Source organism: Dama dama, chromosome 32 (assembly GCF_033118175.1).
Source record: "Dama dama isolate Ldn47 chromosome 32, ASM3311817v1, whole genome shotgun sequence".
In the NCBI taxonomy this organism is placed as follows: Eukaryota; Metazoa; Chordata; class Mammalia; order Artiodactyla; family Cervidae; genus Dama; species Dama dama.
In genome coordinates, this window is record NC_083712.1 from 38,002,525 (window position 1) to 38,010,332 (window position 7,808).

Genomic DNA, 7,808 nt, shown 5'->3' on the forward strand with positions numbered 1-7,808 from the left:
CACCCTCCCCACTAGAGCATTTTCACTACTTTTCTGGCTTTGATTGAAAATATGAATAAATGATCTGAAGCTTAATATGCTATGATCTTCAGGGAAATGTCCCTTTTCTGCCCAGATCTAAAGTATGAAAGCATTTGGCCATGTCATTTATTTGAGAAGGTACGTGGTATGTGACTGGCTGAGAGAGAGAGTGACCGAGGTTCTAGTTCTAAAGACTCAGGGGTGGACTAGAAAACTCTAAGATTTATCACGTTTACCCTCAGTCTTCCCACCCGGTCACCCACTTCTTGGTCAAGCACTTAGCATCACCCCCAGGGCTTCCGGTTCTCAGCTCTCCTCCACATTCTCCTTCTCGGATCCCGGCCTCCACTTGCCCATCCTGTAAAATCAGCAGGTTGAAAAGATCTCAGTGGTCCCTTCCGACTAAAAAAAAAAATTCTATGATTTTATGATTCTCTGAATCCCAGTGCTGCGGTAGCTCTAATTTCAGGCTTGTCTTGAATTCTTGGCTTCGCTTCACAGAGCAGAATAGCTTATGCTGCAAAATGCATCCCAGAGAGGAGCGCCCCAGAGACCAGAGCTGGGGGAATGCAGGCACAGCCAGTGCCGAGCGCAGCAGCCGGACGGGGCGGAGGAGGAGGGCGCGGGCCGCGGCTGTGGATTGTAAAAAGCTTTGCTCGGCAATTCGGTTATGCTGATGATTGTAGGGCAGGGGAGCTGAAAGGGAGATGGTGTGGAGGTTGCGGTTAAGAGCACTGTTCTAGGGGTTTCTCCCTGTCTTGATTCTCTTGGACAATCAGGGGAGCGGGCAGAGAACCAAGGCTAATCCTTCAAGGGAGCAAGTCGGCTTCCTTACCTACCTCATTTTAGGAGATGATTCATGTGTCGTGGGCACAGTGCTGTTTTTGTTTTGATTTTGTGTGTGTGTGTGTGTGTGTGTGTGTGTGTGTGTGTTTACAGCCCTGGCAAGTAGCTGGCCTTGACATGAGATGAAAAGTCACTGACTTACCCTTCCACTTAAGGGAGCATGTGTTCTCAGACAGTTCTATCAGACAGAAGGATAAGTAATGCACAATTTAAAGAACTTCTGTAAGAACTGCATGACATAAAATGGAGGTTGTCATATGGTAATCCAGTGAAATAAGGCACAGCAGAAGCCCTAGTTCTATAGACAAAAGAACTGTTTGATTAATAAGATCTAGGGACCTCCCTGGGGGCCCAGTAGTTGAGAATCTGAGCTTCCTCTCAGGGAGAGCAGGTTAGATCCTTGTTGGGGGAACCAAGATCCTGATGCTCTGCTTTTCAGCAAAACAAGGCAAACCAACCAAGCAACCTCTCCAAAGAATGATCTAGCTTTGCCCTTGGCATTCAATGAGACCTGATAGCCAAATTTCTTTAACTCATGCCTTCCCTAACTTTAAAGCAGTGTAGAACTGCAGTTGTAATAACAATTGCAGGGTGAGTTGGAATGGTAATAATAATAATGGTAATAGTTTTCTTTCAAAAGAAAAAAGGGAACCACATTCTCCAAAAACCTGTTTATTCTTGATTCTGAAGACTTTTCTCCTTGACAGTCTCTCCCATGTAGTTTGCTGGGTAAACAAGTTCTGGTCACAATAGTTGCTAATGATATTTTCAAATGTGAATAATGTTCTGAGTCAGACCTCAGAGCAGCTTTGTAAATCACTTACTGAAGAATCACTCACCTTGGGCCACCAAGGAGTGATTTTGCCTTCTTTTAATGTTTCCAGTGGACATCAAAACAATGGTGGAGCTAACTGATTGGTCTTTCATGAGGTTGCCACAAAAACAATTCCAAGTGTAGCGCAGGTGAAAATATTATGTGTCACCGTCACGTATAAATGCATGTTGCAGAGATACCATGGATAGCTTCAGGTGATGGAGTTATGAGTGATTTCTGGCATCTTTTCTTTACGGTTTCTCCCCTAGGTTTTCTTCAATGAGTGTATTTCTTTTGAATGCTAAAATAAAGAATAAAATTGTCCCTAACAATCATTGAGTTAGTGCAGCATTTTCGTTCAACCATAGTCTTTTCTCTCAATTACAATTATAGCTCTTTTTACTAAAAGGCCCTTTAATCCAAAGGAGGGTCTTTCCCTGAGGTGTCCATTTCCTTAAATACACCTGGGAGAAGCCAGCCTGAAGTGTGTTAAAAGATAACTGAGGCATATTAAAAAAAAATGTTAAGAGTTTATTTGAGCAAAAGTCAATTTGAGTCAGGCTGCACCAAACCAGAAGTCATTAGGAGTGCTCCAGGAACAGGGCTAGGGGAAAGATTTTATAAGAAAGTCGCAGAAGCAAAACAAGGAAATTGTTGGATTGGCTATAGCTTAAGCATTTGCCTTATTTGGAAGAAACACATTGGCTGTTTGTGATTGGTTGTCCTTCGGTTTTGATTTCTTAAACCTGAGGCACTTCAGGCTAAGTTTTGATTAGCTTACTGGGTTTCTAAAGACATGAAAGGCATCTCAGTCTAATGGCCTCTTTGTTTAATTAAACAGGTGGATTAGTTAATGTCCAGAGCCTTGTGGGATGACAGTGTGAGTGTGAAGAAATGCCCAGGAGCTTTAGAAGTGTCTTGGAAAATGAGGTGCCAAGGAGCATTGAACATAACCGATGGTCATTTGTGGTGAGCTACAAAAATCTTTCTTGGGGTTGATCTCTCCAGAAGACCGGAGCAAAGAGATGCAACTGTCATCAAGGAGTGAGAGGGTGAGTAGGGTTAAAAAAAAAAAAAACATGTGGTCCTCTCACTGCTACAGACAATTCCAAGATCTGGGTGAAGGTCGTGAGGAAGCCTGATGTTCTTTGGAAAGAACCTGCAGTGATGTAACAGCAAAGCATGTTCACCTTCCCCATTAAGATAAAAATTAAGACTTCAGAACAAGAAACATGCAAACAAACAGAAACACACATCTGATCCAAGAACTTGGCTTCCAATGCCTAATTTCTTAACTTGCCCCTAACAGGCAGGGAGAAACTAAACACCTCACCTCCTGGGTGGCTAAGGGCTTTTTCTTTTAATTCCACACTTTCAACTGATTTTATTTATTCTTTGGGTTAAGAAAAGAGAGAGAAATAGAAAAAGGAAAAGGTCTGTGACCATGTGCAGATCTCCTCTAGGGGGAACAGGGCCCCTGACTGTTAGCAGAGGAGTTGTGTGTGTGTCCAATTCTACCTGAAAGCCAGCCCTGTTTTCTGCTGCCTTGTGGCAGACACATGAGTGATTTATTGCTTCTAACGTCTCTTAGCTTGTAATAAAGTTTTCAGCAGCTCTTTGTAGCTGCTGCAACCTCTGCCCCTACAAACATTCACACACACACACACACACACTGACTTCACTTTGTTCTTTTTTCCCATAGTGTCAACTCATAAAGCTTTCATCAAGTCAACCAGCTGGAAAAATCCCATTGCTGAAAGAAGCATTCATTCAGGGTGGTAGAGGCGAACCATTGGGCAGGAGAAAGGCGTGGTAGACAAGGTGGAGAAGGGAAGAAAGTGGGCGGATGGGAGAAGTGTGTTCTGTGTGGGGAAGTGAGTGTAGGCCTCCCAGGGGTGTGCCCTCTTGATGAAAGATCTCCTCTCCTTCTTATACATGCCTGCCAACACCCACAGAAGCTGACAGGTCTGTCATTATAGGAATGGAGTATAGAATTCATAATATACAAATTCGAGGATTCTAATACCCCATGATGATGAGAAGGCTTAAGCAATGCTGGTTTTCCCTCCCTGTGTTACAGACCAGCATCTCTGTGAGGTCCTTGGTTTCTGCTTCCTTCTTCCCATGTCCCTGTTCTTGCTGGGTTTGTACCTCCAGCTCTGATACAACTTCCCATGGTCATCCCAACCACTGGACCCCCTCCGGCCCCTTAGAGCCTTCTCAGCCTCCTCATTTAAGGCTAGCCATTATATGGCCTCTGTTGATTGCCTTTCCTTTTGACCATAGCTCATGTTTCCTTATTGAACATGTTTAGTAATTCTAGATTGCATCCTGGACATTGTAAAAGATAATTGTAGGGACTCAAAGTACTTTTGTGTTCCTATTCCTCCAAAGAATGTTGAAATTTTGTACCTATGCTAACAGTCTGAGTTTTCAGGCCTCAATCACCAATCTCTGCTTCTCTGTAATGGACACCAGCTAACATCTCCATTTAGCTCTTTAGACCTACTTGACACTTGGAATCTGTCCTGTATGTGTGTAGTGCAGACACAAACCAGATATTTGGGATGTTTATGTACAGAATCTGTGATTCTTGCTCTCTGTATATCTATTTTCTAAGACACGCCCTCTCACTTTCTGGCTTCTGTGGTCATTCCTATGGTTCTTAGGTCTGCAAAACTGCACGGGTCTATCAGAATTTCAGTTACTTTACATGAGGCCAAACTAAGGTCTACTCTCAGCCAACAAACCTTAAAAAAAAAATTCATCCAATTCACCTTCTGTCAAGTATGGACCTCCATGCTAATTCCTGGCTTGGGTAGGAAAAACATAAATGTCTTTGGGTAGCCATTTTTTATATTCTGTTCAGAATTAATAACTCTTACCCATGAAAGAGTTGGCCCAATAAGAGCTACTCATCCTTCCTAGAAACAGAATCTTACTACTCCTTTTTTTTTCAGCTAAAGATTTTATTTTTACCTTTATATAGTAGATTTACAACTCCTACTTTTCAATAGTAGAAAAAAATGTCCACAGGCCCTAATATTGCCACATTTTGAGTTGTTTAGAAAATAATTTTAAAAACTTAAAAAACAAAATTCCAATCACTACACTTTTAATAGAGTGTGAGATTTCATCAAGAATTTGTTTTCAACATCTATGGATTTTACTGGAAATATGTTATACTTATGACCCTATAATCTCCATCTGCCTTCAGAGAGAATACAATCAAATCAGAAAAATAAGACTTGGCCACAACAGATAAGCAGTAGCGTGCCACGGCACAAATAAATACTGACCAGGTGATGTGATAATAAATACTGAAGAGGAGGAAGCCTTAATGGACTGAGGTAGTTTAGGAAGTCTTCCTGGAGGAAGTAGAAACTGAGCTAATCTTGAAGGAAAAGGAAAGACTTAAATAAATGAACAAAAAATGAAATAAATTTTCAAGAGGGGAATAAAATCACAGTTTGATTTAGGGATAGTAAGTAGACCAGTTAGGCTAAAATAGAGAATTCAAGTAGAGAAATAATGACATGTAATGCTAGAGAGTAGAAAACCAGGGCTCCAAAGAAAAGTTCTTTGTATTACATGTTCTTATGAGCAACAGAACTGAAGTCCATGATACAGGTTACATGATAAGCTCAGGACATTATTTAATAAGAGTACCCTGTGGTTCTATTTCTGGCTGTGTTCTGAAATGACAACTGTAAAATATGGAAAGGACCCATAACCTTTTGACTGAGCGCCAGTGAGGTCTCTACCTGAAGTGAATAGATGACTTCCTGACTGGCTAGTACCTGTAAAAGAGATGGGTTGAGAAAGGAAACTGGAACTAGCCTTGAACTACCCAGAAAGGAAAATTACCTTACCCTGACTCACTCTCTCAAGTCTCCACTGTTACTGGTGTTTCTAGAAGATCAGAGAAAGATGATCCCTCCCACCAAGGATAGGCTGGAAATGAGGTAAGGAGATGCTCGGACTGCAAGTTCTATAAGATCAAAGACACACACATCCACGTGGGTCAACAGCCATGAGCTGTATCACGCCTGGCATCTAGTGGACACAGAACCAGCTTGGGCATGTGTTGAAGATGAATGAGCTCTACCTATATAAGCTAATTGCATCTTACTCTTCATACTTATTTTCCTCATTAAAAAAAAAAAATTTCCCCTTACCTTATCTCTCCCCCTCTCTCTTTGGTTTGTTAAAAGTAACTCAACCTATCAGTTTAGGGTTAAACATTAACAGTGAGCAGCAGTGGTGGGAGTAGAAGTTAGGGTGAAATCCTCAAGGAGACGGGAACTTCAGGGTCAGAGATTTTGTCAAACTTGGAGTCTCTGGTTTACTGGCATAAAGGAAAATGAAAACTTCCTCAAGGGGTAATTCAAAATGCTCTTTATTTTAAGTTTATTTCAGCCGTTGTGAATGTGGTATCATCATTCATACATTAAATAGGAGGAGAATGAAATCCAGGGAGATTAAGTACCTCACCCAACACACAACTAGAGATTACCAAAGCTAGCATTTACAACCAGATTCCACTCAACTAAATCATTAATTGAAGCCAAAAACTTGAACTCATAGGCTTGGTGAGGTGTCATGTCAATGACAGAGTCTAGAAATGTAGGGGTGCTGAGTTGAACAGGCTAGTGGTGGAGTCCACAGTGGGGAAGACTGGGGGTTAATGATGAGATTAGTAACATCAAAATGCTTCCTCTTCTTGACATAGGCCACAGTAAATAATCAAAGAGTAGAATCTGGCTGACTGGATAAAATTTAGACCAAATTTTCTTGAATCGCCTCAGTTATTAGAGCTTACTACAGGAAAAACAAAGGCTGTAAAGAGACCTTCAGCTGTCATAATAAGAAAATTGCCATGCTTTCCCTCTTGGAAATTCAGCATTTCCTATTATCACTTTTTCCCCTTCCCTAGTACTCCAAATTAAAATTAAATTCAGGCTAAAGCACATTTCAGATCACTGAAAACCCAGAATTCATCTCCACTGGATTTATCTCCATAAACAGGACAATGGGCAAGGAGGCTGAATTTGGTCCCCATTTTTTCTAATTTAATTAACTCGTTCAACAAAATTTATTGAAGACTTACTGTTTCCCAAGCATTTTTTCTAGGCATGCAGGTCATAAGAAGCAATCTTTACCCTCAAGGACCTCACAGTACAATTACATGATCTAAATTGTGACTTCCTTTCCTTAGACTTGATTCATCTGCAAAACAGAGAGAACAAACCTCATCCTTTTGTGAGAGGCTAAATATTCCCTTAGTTGTCAAAGCAGCCTGTACTGCATTGCAGAATGAAAAGTAACCCATGAGAAAATTATTTTTACCTTTTACACACTGCTTCATTTAACAGTCAATAAGCTAAACCTAAACTCTGTGGATAAATTAAGCAATTTTCTGCTAAATGCTCTGAATTCCTGTGAGGCAACTAGCAGCATAATATGAAATCACCTCCTCTTCTTAAGGATCAGGGAAGTGGAAGTACAAGAAAGGGCCTTGTTTCACAGACTCAGTAAGTATGACATTATTTAGGATTAAGCTTGTCTATAAGTAACAGGGACCCAGAAAAGAGTAATTTAAATAAGGTTTATTTCCCTCTCACATAAGAATAGTTGAAAGAAGATAAGTCCAAGACTCAAACAGTAGTTCTAAATTGTCTGGATGAAATTAAGCTCTTTCTATAAAACCCAGGATGTAGTCTTTGTCCACTTGGCTCAAGAGAGTTGTCATCATTCCAGGCATCATGTTTATTTCAAAGTAGCAAGATGGACAAAGAGAATCAGGAAAACAAACCCTCTTCCACATGACCTCTCCACTTGAAGTCGCTTGGTCAAAACTTACATGGTCACCCTTAGCTGCAAGGGAGGCCAGGAAACATTTGTTAGTCAAGGGACAAAGTGTCTGGCTAAAAATCAGATTTCCTTTGAGAGGGAAAATTAGGACAAGTATTTATAAGGCAACTAGCAGCATCTCCCACAGGAAATATCAGACAGACTACTGATGCATATTCATCGTCATCTCCTTTCCTGAGTGCTACCATCTGCTACTGACTAGAAGAACACCAATGCCCAGCCAGTGGTTGTCAAACTTTAGCAGACATCAGAG